This window comes from Mus caroli, unplaced genomic scaffold (genome assembly GCF_978045245.1).
Source record: "Mus caroli unplaced genomic scaffold, Mus_caroli_1 scaffold_6, whole genome shotgun sequence".
Lineage (NCBI taxonomy): Eukaryota > Metazoa > Chordata > Mammalia > Rodentia > Muridae > Mus > Mus caroli.
In genome coordinates this window covers 35,794,989-35,813,311 of record NW_028227261.1, presented here as the reverse complement: position 1 = coordinate 35,813,311, position 18,323 = coordinate 35,794,989, and the positions used below count along the sequence as shown (strand labels likewise).

The 18,323-nt window shown below is 50.4% G+C and overlaps 1 protein-coding gene across 2 annotated transcripts in view; it reads left to right on the top strand.

Moving 5' to 3' along the window:
• The first annotated feature begins 2,510 nt into the window (after positions 1-2,510).
• Positions 2,511-18,323, top strand: part of Rims3 (regulating synaptic membrane exocytosis 3) — a 41,241-nt gene continuing 25,428 nt past the window's right edge. Inside the window, exon 1 of one of the 2 annotated variants that reach the window (XM_085839004.1) lies at positions 2,511-2,628. The gene's annotated coding sequence lies outside the window, so the exon portion shown is untranslated. Of the gene's footprint in view, positions 2,818-18,323 lie in introns of both variants that reach the window. The other variant, XM_021160890.3, reaches the window with a different exon arrangement.

Genomic DNA, 18,323 nt, shown 5'->3' with positions numbered 1-18,323 from the left:
ACTTAAGAGCCAACTCACCTCAATCCTCTGGAAGCACACACATAGTTTTGAGGGACCTGAACTTATACACAAAATGTACATTTGTATATCTCTTCAGAAAGGAAGTCCAAGGTTTTTCAACAGCAAGCAAAATGACCATGATGCCAAAGGTGGTGCCTGACTTACAGGTCTCTTCGACAGAGGAGAGAGGCGAGGAGAGAGGTGGCAGGGGAGAGAGACTCCCCTCAGGCACTTTAACCCTCACAGTTCTGTATTCTCCATCAGTCACCTCCCTCACTGTTCCAGATAACTCCCCCAGCCCTCACAGTGCCCACTTTAATCTAATTCTCCTGCCTGCTCCAGAACAAGCAGCCTAGCACACAGACTCTGGTTCTAGGTCTAGATTAGACAGTAAGGACATTATCATTAATAAACAAATACAATCACGAGTCTCAGCTGACACCTCGAGGGACCCAGCTTTCCACATCGCTGGGCCCCAGTTTACCATGTGGAGAAGGTATAGAATGGGGTGAGGGAAGCCCTTTAATTGGAGTCATTTCTCTGGTTCTTTCCACCTTCCCACTCCTCATTTAAATTTTGCAAAATAAAGAACTTTCCAGCAGTAGCCTGTCCTGGTGGTGCACACCTTTAATGCCAACACTTGGAGAAAAAGGCAGGCAGATCTCCTGAATCTGAGGCCAGCCTGGTCTACAACGTTCCTTCCAGGGTAGCCAGGGCTACACAGAGAAACAAACAAACTTTCCAGTCTGAAAGCAGAGCTGACCAGCCCTAAGCTCACTTAAACACAACCAAGTTGGGACCAGGCAGGACTGTAGGAGAGGAAACCTCAACTCTTAAGCCACCAAGTCGTTTTAATTTTTTTTAAAGGTTTGTTCGTTTGTCCATTTAGTGTATGCGTGCTCTATCTGCATGTGCACCTGCATGTCAGAAGAGGGCAGCAGATCTCATGGTTATGAGCTACCATGTGGTTGCAGGAAATTGAACTCAGAATCTCTAGAAGAGCAGCCAGTGCTCTTATCCACTAAGCCATCTATCTCTCTAGAAGCCTAAACTGCTGGGTCTTAAATCAGCACATCCATTTGAAGTACATCCAGGCAAGTGCCAAGCCCCGTGTAATGGTTTTTCTAGGTTGTCAACTTGACCTTATTGGGAATTAACTGAAACCCAAGTGGTATACCAATGAAGGATTTTTCCCCCCTTAATTAAATCATTTGAAGTGGGAAGACCCACTTTTACCCTGGATCGTTTGAGGTTGAAAGATCCACTGTTGATGGAAGCAAATGAAGCTTGCTCTTTGCATACTGGCCCTCACCCTCACTGGCAACCTCAGTCTGGCACTGACATTTGAACCCACTTCTTTGGCATTCCAGCAGATTTTGAAGGCCATCTGGCCTTGTGGAGTGAATAACTCCTACGTTCTTGGACTTTCCATTGTACAGCCATTGTTGGACAAGCCGGATCACAGCCTGTAAGCCATTTTAATAACCCCCCTCCCACATGTGTGCGTGTATGTGTGTGCATGTGTGTGTATGTTTCTTCTCTAAATTCTGTCCCTCTAGAGAACCAACAGTAATACAGGGTTCCCACTTGCAGTCCTATTGACACTGGGCCTGAGGACTCTTTGGTATCAGGACTGGTCAGCACAGTTCCAGGGTTGTTTCTTACTGGAAACCCCTCATAATTTCGGAAACTACGAGTAACTCAAGATATTGTGAAAAAATTCCTTCAGGACAAAACTGTCCCAAATTGAAAGGCACTGCCACAGGTGGCAAAGGAGCTAATATGGGTCATAGACCTGATACTCCAGTCCCTTACCTGAAGTCTGAAAGTATATTGGAAATTCCTTTTTTTTTTTTATATATATAAAAAGGACTTACTTTCACTTTGTGTGTGTATGTGCACACATGTGCTGGAGCCTTCAGATGCCAGAAGAGGGCATCAGATTCCTTGGAGCTGGAGTCACAGTTGTCTGACTTGGGTGTTGGGAACTGAACTCTGATCTTCAAAAGCAGCACTCTTTTGTGACTGCTGAAATCTCTCTCTCTCTCTTTCTCTCTCTCCCTCTTTCCAGAAAATCTTTTACAGCAGGCACTTGAGCAAGTCATTTCTCCTCCGAAAGTTTCCCCCCTTTTTTGGTCTTTAAAATGGACTCTATGTTTGTAAGGTGTTTAGCCTTACTGCTTACCATCTGACATTCCTTGATCTTGTTCAGAATAGATGGAGGCACCTGGGAGGTGCCCCCAAGGACAAGGAAGGATGAGAAGGAACAGATTGTGTAGAAGAGTGGACAGGCAGGGGACAGGAGGAGTATCTTAGGGACTTGAGCGGCCCCCAACCCCTGATTCTTAGAGGTTCACTTCTTCCAGGCCTACTCCTCAAGGATACACCTAGAAGATCCAGATTCCAGAGGCCACGCCCACCTTCGGACCCCGCCCCATCTGGCCCCGCCCCATCCACTAATCCCTCCCACCAGCCCTAGGCCCCGCCCCTGCCAGGGCCCGCTTCCTCCCGCCAGCCGTGGCTTGGGCTTTGCACCCGGCGGCGACTGAGAACTGTGTGGCGGCTGCGGAGCCAGCAGCGCAGGCGGGCGGAGCGGAGCTGTCCGGCCCGGTGGCGGGCGATGCCCCCGTGAGTCTCTGTCGCTGCCCCTCCCCGCCCCGCGTCCCTACCCCTTCGGAGTCCGCGCCCGCTCGGGGCCGGGCCGCGCCTACCGCCGGGTCCGCGGGGCGGGGTCCCGGGGCAGCACCTGCCTCGCCTTGCGGCGCCACTCCGCCAGCGGAACCCCGCTCCAGGCGTGGACCCCGGCCCCACCTCGGGGTAAGTCAGCAGGCCTTGCGCGCCTGCGAGTGGGCGTGGGGAGGGGGCTGCGGTCAGGGGACCACGCTGCGAAGGGGGGTTCCGGCCGGCCGCCGAGCGCTACGTAGGGATGTATGCCAGATCTGGGGGGCGGGGGTAGGGGGGAGGCTCCGCGATGCGCACAACCTGGGATGACTGTGGGGCGGGGGCTGAGCCTGAGGAAACCTGGAAAATGGGGTAGGAACCCTAGAATCTGGAGTACTTTGCTGACGCTCAGGGTTTCACCTGGGGCCCTGATCTTCAACAGCATTGCTTCGCATGGCATTTTTGCAAAGTGCTTAAAATCCCTCCTGGAAAGGTAGCCTGCCTTTCTCCCTCCTGCCTGTACCCTGGTTGGGAAGCGGCCACTTTTTCCTTCCAACGTGACACCATTGTACCCAGAGAAACACTCCCCTTCTTAGTAAAAAGGAGAGAGGTGGTGCTCACGCAGCTTCAGGGTGAAAGAAGGGGCTTCTGGGAAGCTGGGAAAAAGTGGTCAGGGGCACGATGGGTCACCCAAGGCTTCAAGGAAGCTTGGCAAGACCCTTCATGGGCTATTCTGGTATCTTGTTCATTTGGGAGAATAGGTCTCCTTGGCTGGCTTCCTGGTTGCTTGGATCCCAGGCCCCCATTACCTCTGTACAACCCAACCTCAAGGAGTGGTTTCCCCTCCTAGTATCTCTATAGCTCTTGTGGTCCCTGGCTAAGGTGGGAAATGTAGCTAAGCCAGAGTAACAAGGGGCCCTAGCTGGCAGTGCCATCAGGGGCCTTCAGGGCTTGGGCCTGGGGGAATTGCTGTGTCCAACCCTATCTCTAAGGGTGATGTCTTGGAGAGAGAAGGAAGGCAGCTGCTTTTCCTATTGCTCTGTTCTCTGCTGGTGATGACTTCTCACTGGGCTTTGGGGCCTGAATGGTGGAAAGAGGGTCTTTCACCAAGGGATTGACAACCCATCTCCACAGTTGCTGCCAGCCACCAATTAGTCCGTAATCACAATCACGCAGCTGCCAACTGTCCCCATAGGCAAGTGAAGAGGATGGCCCAATGGGACACTCTCTGGACAGGGGCCTGCTGGGGAGGGGGTCCATGCAGTTTGTGCTTAAACCAGGTATTCAGGGACTTCCTTGGGTTCTCCAACCATCTGGCCGTTTATAAGAGGTAGAGCCCCAGAGCTGATTAAACTTGTCTTCCAACCCTGGCTCTGCTACTTTCTGGCTATGTGATATGAAAGGAAGGAATTACCTGCTTTCTCCGAGCCTCTTTCGGCAAAACAGTCCTACGGTTTTAGGAGGAATAAATACAGTGGTAGGTTTGAGCAGCTTCTCCCTTAGCCCTCCTGAGCTCAGTGGGTAACTGCTGAACTATAAGCAACACTGTGCCAAGCATTTGCTGGGGCAGGCATGCTGGAGCCAGGAGCTGAGGACTCAGCAGGGACCTTAGTCCCTTCCTCCAGGGGATGTGCTCAGTGTAGGTGTTGCTGTCTTAACTGTTCTTGCTCCCTCCTTGCCACTCCTAGTCTCTGGATATTGATTGGATTTTACTCTTTGGAGCCCGGGCTTGAAGCTGCTGGCTGGCTGAGCACTCTGAGCTGCCGCTGCCGCCGGTTCTTTGCTGCTCACCCTGAGCAGTTTCTGAGCTCTGGGATTGGGGGCAGGGCTGTCAGGGGTCTGGGTAATCTGTCCATAGCTAGAGTGGTAGCTGGCCCTTTAAGGAGTGAGGAAAACAATTATCAGGCCTGGGCATTGCATCAGCTGGAGCCTGGAGGGTCTCAGGGGAGGGGGAGGGAGGCTGGTGGTTGATTTCATTAGTGCCATGTGAGAACTCTCACCTGAGTCTGCCCCACTCCCCAGCTGAAACCTTTTACCCCCAGGTGCTAGCCGCCCCAGGGCTCTCTGACCTTAGGAGCCCTACTTTGGAAGGCTTTTCTGTGTCCCCCACTCTTGTCAGGAGCCCAGGCACAGGGGGTGTAGGGAAGTGCTGACTATGGCTCTTGCCACCGATTTGGGGTGCAGAGCACTTCTCCTACAGCAGTACTTTGCTGATAATGGGGGTGCCTCCCCCCATTTGCTTTTGGCTGGCCTGGGGGTGTTTCTTTCACAGTGCGTACAGATGACTTGGCCACCAGCCTCTTTTCATGATGGGGCTGTGTGCACAGGGATGTCTGGTACGGGATAGGAGCTCTGTGGGTGAGATGGATTGGTTTTGAGTAGTGAGTCACAAGGGTCAGTGGCAGAGAGAAGGCAAGGGACTTGGGCATTGGACAGAGTAAGGTTCATGTCCTCCACTTGTGACAACTTCAGGTTTCCAGCTCACCTCCCTTGCCTCAGTTGGCTTTGGAAAGCAAGAATTATTGCTGGGCTTGGTGGTGCATGGCTGAATGCCTTGTGATTGGGAAGGCAGGGGCAGTAGGGTTGTTGTTGTAGGATTAGTCTACATAGCAAAGTCCAAGCCAGACAGGGCTACAGAATGAGACCTTGTTTCAAAACTGAAACTCAAACCAGGTATGCTTTGCATCCTGACTGGCCCAGCTACCTAGAAGGTGCTACTGGGTTAAGTGTGATGTCAGAATATGCAGCCAGCCTAGGGCAGGTGGAACCCTCTCTGGTGATTCTCATCCCTTGCAAGTTTGGACTCTTCACACTTAAGAGTTCAAGATAGCTGAATAGAAAGAGCTGAGTCTGATGGTACATTCTGTAATCCCAGGGGATGGCAAGTGACTAAACTGAGCCACATAACAAGTTGGAGGCCAGCCTGGGCTACACGGGACCCTGTCTCAAACACAAAACAAAACAACCCAGGGTACCTTTCAAGGTCACTTCACAAGAAACAAGAAAGGGAGGCAGAGGAGGAGGGTGCACTCTTGCCTCTGTGGTCGGTGCCGTTGGTACAGCAAGCTGTAGGGACCAGGCAGCACCTTGCTCTATGGCAACCACTCTCTAGCAGGCTCATGGTGTAGAGCAGGTGATTACATAGGTGACATGTGCTGAGAGCAAGGTTCATAGACCCACCACTGCAGGTTGCTCCCCTACTTTGAGGTTCTAGAAGGGCTTCCAGAGAGGCTGTCCTCTTAGCTGAGCATGGAGGATGCCATGTAGGCAAAGATGCAAGGATGATAGAGGCAACAGTGTTTACAGCTCCTGGTGGTGTAGTGGAGGGGCGTGTGGTAGGCTCAGAGACAGCCAAGCTCCACAACCCTGGATTAGCGGGATAGGAGAAATGTGAGGGTTATCCTGAAGTCTTTAGGGGTTGCCTGAAGTGGCAACCCCTAAAGGGTTTTAAGGATTGGAGACAGGGTCAGACTTCCAGAGAGTGTGTGTTTTGGAACCTATGGGCACAAGTGAGCCTCCTCGTGAGTGACCTTTTGCCCTCTCTTAGCCCCTCCCTTGAGTAGCAGCAGAGGTGGTACCCAGGGAGCCCTTGTTTATGTGTCTCTTCCCAGGAGGGAGACAGTTCTAGTCTCTCTAGATCCCTCTCTGTGGGCTGAGCCACATCTCAGCCTTGTTGACCGAAGCTCAGCCCTTGGGGCCAGGTTTTCCCAGCCTCTAGGGAGTCAGAGGGCAAGGTGTAGAGGTTTGAAAACTGCTATGTGTTTGAATCCTAACCCAGCAGTTCATAAGCAGAACAAGATGGTATCTAAACTTTAATGTCGTCAACTATAAAACGGGAAGAGGAAATTGAAAAATCTCACTGGAAATTGTAAGGCCTGTGTCAGGCCTCACACTGTAAGGGCTAGCGTGGGAGAAATCCTGTGCTTAGTAGGACCTCATACTTTTTTATTTTTTTGCTGCCGCTGTCTGAAAAGAGTGGTTTTGAACAAGGGACCTGAGCTGTCATCTAGCACTAGAGTTTTCATGTTACCTAGCTCACAGTCCAGAGAGGATGCTGACTTGAACATAGCTCCTGAGTGGGGGACATCAAAGATGGGGGAGAGGTGTGGGGTAGTGACTGTCTGTGTGAAGGCAGAAGGATATTCATGTCAGTGAGGCTTGCGTGGTGTTTGCCCTATGGTTCCTCTGCTAAGTGCTTTATACACCCACTCTCACCACTGAGGAAACAACAGTCATCCTCTCCATTGCATAGATGAGGGAACTGAGGGTCTTTGACCACAGCCCCACAGTTTATCAAGAGGAAGACCTGAGTTTCAAAGACAGGGTATCTGTCTGGTAGCAAGACAGCAGGCCTAGGCTGGGAAGTTTCCACCTGTCTGAGCTGAGCCTGGAAGAACTTGGCATTCATTCATTCATTCAATTCATAGGCTCTTACTGTGTAGTCCTGTCTTGCATGGCTGCTACTTTCAACTTGTGGCAATTCTCCTGTCTCAGTTCCTCAGGTGCTAGAATTATAGACATGCACTGTCATGCTTGGGAGGGAGAGCTTAGCTTTGCCCAGAGGGATGAAGGGCTGCAGAGGAAGGGAAAGCTTTCATCTGGGCATTTTCTAAGCCCAGGGTATGCTCCTTGCCTGGGAGAGGGAGATTCAAGGCCAGATGCCTTTGGGGTCTGAAAGCTTTTGGCTTCATGATTCTGACAGTACAAGTCCAGAATGGCTGGCCGCTCTACTCCCAGGTCCTGCTGTTGCCATGGCACCTGTGTTACACTGGTCCCTCTCTTCACTACATTGTCCCCTTGCCTATCTTCCCCAGGTCATCTCACTTACTCTTCTGAATTTAGTCATCTCTTCCATGTTCAGTACCTGGTCTTACTGCTCCCTAGACACCACCTAAGGATGGAACCCAGGTCCCCAGTTCCACCCACCTGCACCTGCTCTGCTTCCAGGGTCCCTGGCTTGTCTCTATCACCGTCACCGTCACCCACCCACTTGCTCAAGCTGGAAGCTGGAAATTCTCCTGGACACCTCCCTGTCCTCGCCCCCACAGCCAAGCCTAACAAGCCTGGTTCTCCAGCGTTCCTCTCTCAGGTCAGGTCTGCAGCCCCTCTTCCTGCTCACACCCCCTTCCAGAGCACTGCTCTCTGTCACTTAGACGCCGATGACAGCCTCCTGCCTGGATTCCTTACACTCTCATGACTGCCCCACTTGCTGTCGTTTGGTAGATGTAGCCAGCACGATCTTCTAAAGATAAATGTTTGATTGTGTCATTTCCCTGCTTAAAACTTCCAGGACTTCTTAGAATAAAATCCAGATTTACTGACGCAGTCTCCAAGGCCCCGTATAATCTGTTTCTTACCTCCCCTTTTTACATCATCTTCTCCCATTCTTTCTTAACCTCCACGGAAGGAGGTTCACACATACTGTCCTGGATGCACACCCCATCCTGGGGCCCTGCTGACTCTTCCCAAGTGTTACCACAGCAGAGAAGTCTAAAAGCAAAACACTTCACATCCATGAGACCACCACCTCCTCCTCCTTTTCCTTTTTCTCCTCCTGTGTGTGTATGTCTCTCTGTGTGTGGTATGGTTCATGCGCATGAGTGTGCAAATACACATATCCATGATATGGTCTCTCAGCACACTGCAAGCTCATGGTCTTGGCTCTAAGCTGACTGGCCAGCAAGATCCTCCCACTTCTGTCCCCTAATCCCATACACGCACACTCACACGTACACTCAGACACACACACACATTCACACAGCCTTACCTGGCTTTTTACATGGGTGCTGGGATTTGAACTCAGGTCTTCATGCTTGCACAGTGAGCGCTTAGAGACTGAGCCTCAGACCCAGGACCTTGTACTTCCTCACGACGCTTGGCACCCTTTACTTGCTTCCCATCCTCTTTGCTCACCTGAGCATTCAGTGGGTCTGGCACCTGTGTTACCTAGCCCTGGCACATAGTAGGTACACAGTGAGTTGGCTGGTGCATGAAAGAGCAAGTACTTCATCCTGAAGCTTCCTCAGTGGCCTCTCTACCGCCAGGCCTTCCTTTTTCAATCTTTTCTCCACACATCCCCAGAGTGATCATTCCAAAACATAGAACTGACCTTGTCACCCCCTGCTACTTAAAATACTTCAATAGCTCCCCATAGCCAGCAGGAAAAAGCCTCAGCTTCTTAGCATGGTATTCAAAGCTCTTTATGATCTGTACCCAACTCTCCGTCCATCCCCACCTCTCCGGCTTCCGCAGCATGCTTTGAACACCTGGCTGTCTCTCCAGCAGGCCAGGCTGTTTTGTGCCTCTGTGTACCTACACTTGCTGTTCTTACTGCTTATGATGGCTCGCCCGCCCCTCCCCTTGTGTAGGACTGTTTGCCTGTCCAGTGTGGTTACCTATCCTGCCCTCGCAGCATCAGTGTCAACACTACATAAGTGTCTCCTTCCAATAAGCCTGAAGCTTGGGTACAGTGTGTGTTTTTAGGGTGTTCATCTTTATATCTCCAGTAGCTTCTCTTCTGTCCTAATTAGGAAAGAGCAGGCAAGCCAGCTTTAGTAATAAAGGTTTGTTACAGGTAATGGGGTGTAGGGTATGGGGGTGTGGACGGATGGATAAACAGACATCACTAGTCTAGGAAGGCGGGACCTGGAAGGTCAGGAGAATTTGAATCTTCATTCTCTGCATCCTTCTGGCTGCCTTTGCCTTATCTGTCCCCTGACTGGATTCTGGTATCATGACCCTGGATTCTGGCCATACTCAGAATTAGCACCTAGGGCTTGGCAGATCTAAGTCCAAATTCCCAGGAGAAGATCTGATTGGCTCTGAGGGAATTAGGTGTTACTCTGAATCACTCACCTTTAATCTGCTGGGAGGGATCACCAAGTCAGACATAAACGAAGCTCCTGGAACCTCCTTCGGGTGTGTGTGTGTGTGTGTGTGTCACTGCTAGCCAGGCAAGTGCTTTAGAAGATATCTGCTATGTGTTTAAGGTGGAGCAGGCAGGTGGGCAGACAACCTTCTATGCAGACAGTGCCTAGAGAAAGGGGGCCTGGAATTGTGACTTAAAGGGAACTCATTCCAGGGTAATAGTGGCTAGGGCAGACACTGAAGAACTTGTCACATGTCACATGTGGTTCAGGGCCCAAGCACAGATAGAAGGTGTGGGATGATGGGGCGAGGCAAGTTCTGAGTACTTAGAACTGCACTTCATCATAGTCTCCCTCTAGTGCTAGGGATCAGTTCCAGGGCCTTGTACACACTAAACAAGTCGCCATCTACCAAGCTACATCCTTAGTATTTGAACTTTTGAGATACCATCTCACCATTTAGCCCAGGTTGGCTTCAAATTCACATTCCTCCTGCCTCAGCCTCCCAACAGGCATTGAAACACCACACCAACCAGAATTATCTTCCCTCTCAAATCATACTCATCCTTTAAGACTGATCTTACCAGTAGTAGCACACATTTCATCCCAGCTCTCAAGTGGCAGAAGAAGGTGGCAGACCTCTGAGTTCACGAGGCTAGCCTGGTCCACAGAGTGAGTTCCAGGACAGCCATGGCTACACAGAGAAACCCTGTCTAAAATAATGAATGATAATAGTAATAATACTAATAGTACTAAAAATATAATTACTATTATATACATTATATATATAGTACAATATAATAATATCATTTCCTTTCCTCAGTGAAGAACCATCTCGTGGCTGTCTCACCAGCCAGTCATTCCTGACCTGTGTTGATTCTGCTCTTCCTGCTTTCCTAGTAATAAACCATTTGACACTTACTCTATACCAGGCACCATCCACACGGTTCCACTATGTTTTAAAGATACAGCTGTGCTGTTATTTCACCCATTTTCAAGACAGGGAAGCTGAAGTTTGGAGAGGTTGTGTTGATGATGCAGAGATGTCCTGCTGTATAACTCCAGGGCAAAACTCCTACTCTTGGCTACCTGCTCCTGCCCGTTTGCTCTTTGGGGTTGTGAGAGCCCTGTAAGCATATGCCAGTACCCATGCTTCTGCCTTCCCCACTGCCCAACCCAGGATCACCCAGAGTGAGGGTGATGTCATCTGTGTGGGAGTCAGATCTCCTGCTAGTTGATCTGCCTTGTGGAGCTGTATGACTGTGGGCAAGTCTCTTAGCCTGTCTGGGCCTCTTCTCATCTTAAAAATGCAGATTAAAATTCCTGCTGTGAGTTTTCTCTTAGTTGGGGGACTATAGTGACAAATTATAAATATATAAATAGGAAAAAGTAACCCTGAGCAATTTCTCTTTTAGAAATTTGTATTTGTGTGTGTGTGTGTGTGTGTGCGCACACACAGTAACACACATATGGAGGTCAAAGGACAGCGTGTGGAAGGAAGTTCTCTCGACCTCCCACCATGTGGGTCTTAGGGATCAAATTCAGGTCAGCAGGCTTGGTGGTAGGCACCTTTACCTGCCAAGTCCTCTCATCAGCCCCAAGTGGAGCAATTCATATAAAATGGTTATTCCAGAATGGGTGGAGGCAACAGGGTGCCAGACCGCTGCTGTGCTCAGCTCCTTTGAGAGGAAAGCAAGGTGGGTGGGCTTCCCATATGGTAGAATGGCACCGTTAATGGGACCCAAGATGGTGTGCAGGGACTCCCAGATCTGCTGTGGTATAACCTCGGCTTACTTGGTGAGAACATTAATTTTATCTCAACTCTAGCATGTCCAGGATCACCTCAGGGAGAATGAGTTTGTATCGTTGTGAGTGCCTCTCAGAACTCCCCAGTTCCTCCCCACTCTCTCTCAGTAGAGAGAGCTCTGATAGGGGTGAGCGCTATGGTTGGAAACTCCGTGTTGCTGAACTGCAGTGACAGATCTTTGCTTGTTTGGTTTGGTTTTTTGAGACAGGATCTCACGCTCCTAGGCTGACCTGGCATTTACTCTGAAACCCAGGCTGGCCTCAAACGTCTGGTGTCATACTGCCTCCACCTCTCTGGCGCTGGGGTTACAGTGTAAGCTGCCAGGTTTGTACAATTAGATTCATTTCTCTTGAGTGGGTGAGTAGGTGATTGGGCACATGCCACCGTGTACGAGTGCAGACCAGAGGACAACTGTGGGAGTCCGTTCTCCTCCGTCCACCACGGGGATCCCAGAAACTGAACTTCAGCCATTAGGGTTGGAGGCAGGGGACTTACCCACTGAGCCGACTCACCAGCCCATAACGTTGTTGTTTCACTTTACTCATGTTTACAGTGTTTTCCTATTTATTAACGGTGATATTGGCTTTTCTGTTTATAGTAGCAACAGAATTTCTATTTAAAATAATTCATTTAAGTTGAAAGTGTCAACTTAAAGAACATAATGGACAGGAGACTGGGGTTTGGCAGGAGTCACCAGTGTGGTGCACTGATGTGTGGAGAATGCAGAGTTGTGGTGAGGCAGGGAGTCAGAGCTGTGCACCTTTTGCCTACGGAATCTTGGAAGTTGTCCCTCCCATCTGCCTAAAAATATTGAAGGTTTTTCCTGCTGTGTTGGCCTGCTCTCCTCTGCTTGTTCTGTGCTCAGGCTCTCCTCCCCCTCCTCCTCCTCCTCCCCCTCCTCCTCCTCCTCCCCCTCCTCACTCTCCCTTCTTCTCCCTTTCTTTCTTTTTGGTGGTTCTGGGGATCAAACCCAGGTCTTCACATATGCTTTCTCACTTGGGCTGTTCTTTGATTTTATTTTGGGTTTCTGTTTGTTTTGGAGGAGTGGTTATGCTTTGAGACTCTTGCAATGATCTTACTGCAGACAAGAGAATTTGTGTGTGGTCCCCAAAACCTGTTTGAAAGGGCCTGTTGGTGTTGAGATGTCTGGATGGGGTCAGGAGAGACTCTCGTTCCATACCAGGACTTGGGATAGAGTGGTAGATGGGCTCCAACATCATGGTCTCCTGTCTCCATACACAGCACTGACTTCGGAGCTCCCTAGGGGCCTGGAGCCCCAGGCTGCAGCGAGGCTTTGGGAGTTGCAGTCCTCAGAGCTTCGTGTCCCAGAGCTTGGAGCCCTAGGACAACAGAGCTAAGGGGCTTTGGGTTCTCCAGGGTCCCCATTCCCCAACTCCTTCTTCTATACACCTCTTTGTGCCTGTTTGTCCCTGAGGGCTGAACTGCAGCGACCAAAAACACCTCAGAAACTAGGTTTCTCTACAGGGCTCAAGTCCAGAGCAGAAACTGCAGAAGGGAAGGAGGAAAAAAAAGAGAGGGGTCTGTCTGTATCCTGCCTAGTCACATGCATAGCTTGTGTACCTTGCCCTGGCACCAGGAAAGTAGGAACCTGGGCAGAGTGTGGGTGTGTGCTGTGTATCTATGGAGAGAGGGGTCACTGTCAAGACATATTGTGTGTGTGTGTGTGTGTGTACGCGCATGTGCAGATCTAATGGGTGGGATGTGGATGTAGGTCTGTGGTCATTCCATCTCTGATGTGTGCAATGGAAGTCAGTGATGCATAATGATGTGTGTCTGTGCACATGTCTGTGCTCTGCGAATGCTTGTGCTTCATGTTTGAGTGCCCTGTTGTGGTAGCTTGCATGCTGGGTGTGGTTGTGCTTAATGTTTGTGTATGTGGCCTTCTTTGAGCAGTGTGTGTCTAGCTCTGGGTGAAGGTGTTTGTTTCACAGGCCTGGAAGAGACCTGGGGATGAAGGAAGAGAGGCTGCCTCTGTCTGTGACCAGATCAGCTGAAGCCATGCTGAATATGAGAGGAAGGTCCCCAGGGTGGGCAGTGGGCACAGCGGCGGCGCCTTCCGGGTTGGTGCAGGGCTGGTAACTGGAGCCCCTTCCCTCCATGAAATATTGATTAGCTTGGAAGGCAGCCCTGACCAGGGAAGGGGCAGGCAAGGAGTGTGCGCTGGCCGCTGTCCTTGGTACTGCTGATGCTGTCCTGCTGAGCCTCTTTGCTCAAGCGGGAGCTACCTAAGGAAAGGCTTTGAGCCTAACACCATTACCAGTCCCTCTGCCCCCGATGAGTTTGCCTGTCTCTGCCAGGACACCCTGTAAGTTTTTTTCTCCCTATCTACGATGGGGGAGCGTGAGAAGCAGGTGAGTGTCTTACTGAAACAGATATCTTTCAGGGCGTTTGTCCCAGGTTGGTCCGAGTTTACACATGTCTATAGTATTCACCAGACTGTTAGTAGCACCCCTGTCTATTCTCACAGGGGTCCTGGTGACGATAAATGATGTGCATACCAGCTGTGAGACAGAGTCAAACACCTATTCCCCTGTACCTCTGGTCTGCCTGGGAGTTCTGTGGCCATGTAGGCAAACTTTACATGTGCTTGGGGGTGCAGAAATTGTTTTTTCAGTGCTGGGCTGAGATGGACTAAGTGTTTGGGAGCCTCATGGCCCCTGGGATCCTACTGCATCCCAGGCCATCCCCAGAGTATCAGACCCTTCCCTGCCAATCCAAATTCTACCTTTCCTGTTGGATATGGTTGTACCCAACTGCAATCCTAGACGTTTGCGTAAAAGGTTGCAAACCAGCCTTGTCTACATAGCAGGATCCTATCCATCTAGCCAATTAATCAATTAGTGTCCCCTTTGGCTTCTCCTGCTTCTGAGGCAGACCTCTCTGTGGCCTCTACAGTGAGGTGGTGTAGGATTGTCCACCTGTATTCTCAAGTCATCTTCTCTGAGTTTACCTTTTTTTTTAATGCCTTTATCTAACCTCAGCACTCTGGAGGCAGAGGCAGTCATATATCTGAGTTCTAGGCCAGCCCAGTAGACAAATCGAGTTCCAGGACATCCAGGGCTACACAGAGAAACCCTATCTCAAAACAGAACAAAATAAAACTCAACCAAACAACATCAAAAGAGAGACAAGAACTCAATCTGCAGCACAGGCTACCTTGAACTCATGGGATTCCTTGTGCCTCAGGCTCCCAAATGTTGGAATTACAGGCCTGAACCACCATGCCCATTGTCCCCTGAGCTCAGTGGATCTGCTTCCTGTCCAGTGGCTCCTATACCCATAAACTGCAGTGTTGGCTTAGACTCCTTGTGACCCATTTTCGCTTTGGCCAGGTTTGTCCTCAGGGACCTCAGGCTCTGCGGATGGCACCTTACATCTTCATCTTCCCTATAAATCAGCGTGGAGTCCATTTACCCCTTTCTCCAAAATGTGTCCCTTTACTCCCTCTAGTGACTCCCGAAGCCCCTCCTGACTCATGCCTACCCTTTCCCCTTCCCTCATGCAGGGCAGCAGTCTAGTCCTTCCAACCTGTATGGAGCAGCTGTTCTCTCCACCAGCCTGTTTCTGATTCTTCACGAAGTGCCAGATTGATCTCTGGAAAGCATGGTGCTTAAATCGTGTTAGATTTCATTCCTATGGGATTAAGAGACATGCTGCTTAGCTCTACAGTCAGGGCCCCTAATTGACTGCTTGTAAGCCCTCTTTCCAGTCCCCTCTTCCCTGTTGTGTTTACCTTCTTTTCTGCTATGCTCTGCTCTTGAGCCTCTGAACATGCCTGTTCCGTAGTTCCCACTCTTTTCCTGTCTTCCCATTCCCACCCATCTTCTGCTCTGCTCTGCTCTGCTCCATACTTCTTCCTGATGCTATCTCTGGTTCTCCCCATCCTACAGTGTTCTTTCTTTTTACGGAGCACCCAGAGTTTTCCCTTGGCATCTCCAGTCCATGAGTCCTGAGACTATGGTCTACAGGCCAGTAGCAAGCTGGTGAAAACTACACAATTCCAGGCTCCATCTGTGAGCCCTAGAGTCAGAATTGCATTTCAGCACGATCCCTAGGTGATTTGTGTCGGCGTCTGAGCCTGAGAAGCACTGCTTTGTATGTTCATTGAGTATACTGTTTGTATTGATGCATGGCCCATCGCCAGGATATGGGAGGATAATCTCTGATGCCAAGTTTAGCACCATCAGGTGATGGCTGCCATGTTGGCTAGGTTCCACAGTCTATGGTGGAGGAGTGGATAGTGGAGATGGCCAAGAAGACCGTATGTAGCCTTCCCACCTGGAGTCTCTACCTGCCCAGGCCTGAGCTCCAGCTCTGTAACTGTGCAGAAAGTACTCTGGCTACCCAAGGAGGAGTCGATTAATCAATAGAAAGCAGTCGTCAAGCATGGAGCAGAACTTGTCCCTGTCTCAGAACACACATGGGTGGGAATGTCTGTTATTTTAGCACATGGGTGGAAATGTCTGTTATTTTAGCATATGTTTTGGAAAGGAAAATATTTATTGTTTTTTTCCTTTATTATAGCATTAATGCGGTTTCTAAAGTAGTAGCTTTAGAAAACACAATATGTCACATGAAGAAAATAAAACTGACTCATGGATCCTCTCTTCATCGGCGTTCATTTAGTACTCTTGGTTGCCATTCATTCTTGCAGTAAATATTTACAGAGCCCTGCTATGTTGTCAGACCCATGCCAGGTCCTGGGATTTAGGGTGAAGAACACAGTTCCTGTTTTTAAGCAGCTCACAGCCTGAGGCTGGGTATGGAAGACAGGCACTGAACAAGTCACAGACTGCGGTATATTCATTTCCCAGGGCTGCTGAGACAAAATAGTACAAATAAGACAGCCCAGAGCAGCCTGGCTCTGTTCTCCCACAGCTCTGGAGGTTGGGAGTTGGAAATCGAGGTGTCTGGCAGGTCGATTCCTGGTGGCTACTAGCAGTCCTTGGCTTGTTGACTCCAGTCTAGACTTACATACCATTCTTCCTTTGCCTCTCTCTGTTCAGTGCTGTCTTCCTGCAGGGGATACAAGCTGGAGTAGGGACAACCCCACCCTCACCACCCTTCAGGATGACTTTAATCACATCTGCAAAGATCACATTTTCAATCAAGGCCACACTTTAGGTACAGGGCCTCAGGGCTTTAACTGTAACATTCAAGGACTGACCAGAGTTCTGGAGCAAGAGGGAGGGGACTGACTTTGCCCTGGAAAGTTGCTAGGAATGATGACCTTCAAAGGGGAACTGAGGGGAGAGCAGGAATCAGGTAGGCAAGGGGGCGGGGGACAGACAAGCGTGCAGTTCTTGGAACATGGCAGTAGGGGAAAAATGTAGAAGAGTGCCCCAGGTAAACAGAGGAGACACCGTGGTACTTGTGAAGAATGAAGAAAAAGAAGTTAGTATGGTCCTATTACAGGATAGGACAAGAAGCCAGGATGTAGTGGGACCTACAGGGGGAAGTCAGGGACTGAAGTCAGGATATGAGATGGCTGGGGTCAAGCAAAGGGGTTGGGTTCTTCCTGTGTAAAGACCATCTCTTTCTGTGACTGACCATCCTGGGGGCTGAGTTGCTCTAAGTTGCTGTTCTGAGGGGATACACAGAGCCATGTCCTCGGGAGTCCCCTGGCTGGGAGAAGACACACGTCAGCGCTGAGCCTGGAAGGAAGCAGGAGGTGGCCCTTGCTTTCCATGTGCCTGTTCCCCGGCCTAGAGTCTGCTGGACCTGTGAGGAAGGACACTGAACCCTGGGGCTCCGTGAGGGAGGCACATGATCACTGCACCCTGCATTACTGTGAGGGCTGTGATGGAGAATGTGTCCAGGGCCTGGGTGGTGCTCTGAGGTGAGAGACCCAGATGATGGGAGGACACAGATCTCTCAGGAACATATTTTCAGTGCTCTGCTTTCAGAGACTGTCTGGAGCCTGGTGCCTTCCGTCATAGAAGGCTCTGTGGGACTCAGCTCAACCTTTATCACACCCTCAGAGAGCTCTTCCTTTTCTGTGTGTGATGGGAGAGGACCCCAACCTTACCCAAAGCTGACTGTAACTGGCTCTCCTGGACTGGGTGGGCCAGTCTGGGTGGAGGAGAAGTGGGTCAGCTGGTAGCCATGGTGACAGCAGCTGCTCCCTGCCAGCTTCCCATCTCTTTACCACAAACCTCTCCGATGAGCTTCTTTGTCCGGTCTAGCAGAGATGGGGCCAGGAGAATGGGGTTGGGGGTTGGAGTGTGTATGAGTGTGTATGTGTTTAAGCTCATGCAAGAGCCTACTCCAAGCTGGTGTATGAGCCTCAGCCTAGGGAGCCAGCCTCGGGATAACACACATCTCGCTTTCCTGCCAATGGAAGCAAGGGGCTTTGCTGTTGCTCCTCTGACTGGGCAGGGCCAAGGGGAGGAGACACTGCATGTGACTGTATGAGGTGTGTACACAGACTCTGAATAGCTGTGTGGCTACTTCTGTGTGTCTTTGTGTGGGTGAGCGTCTTGGTTGGGGCATGTGCATATCGATGAACACTTGTGTCTCTGTCTCTAAAACGTGGGTAGCAGCTTTGTGGGTTTGTATGATGCTATCATGTTTGAAATTCTCTCTCTCTCTCTCTCTCTCTCTCTCTCTCTCTCTCTCTCTGTGTGTGTGTGTGTATGTATGTATGTATGTATGTATGTATGTATGTATGTGTTGGGAGTGTTGTTGTCTGGAAAGACAGAGGTCTCCACACTAGGAGATTAGGTGAGGTTTGTTCCCCACCCCACCCTGGCAGCCTGTGCCTCTTGGACTAGCCTGCCTCACCCACCACACACCAACCCCTGTCATCCTCCCACTGCTCCCTAAGTAGAGGAAGGAGGGGCTAGAGTTAGGTCCTCTACCAGGGTGAGAGGCAGGGTTCTTAGGCACCAGCCCCAGCATCTAGCACAGACTCTACATAGATGCTGACATAGCTACCCACCATCCCAACTGAGAGGTGCATATGTCCC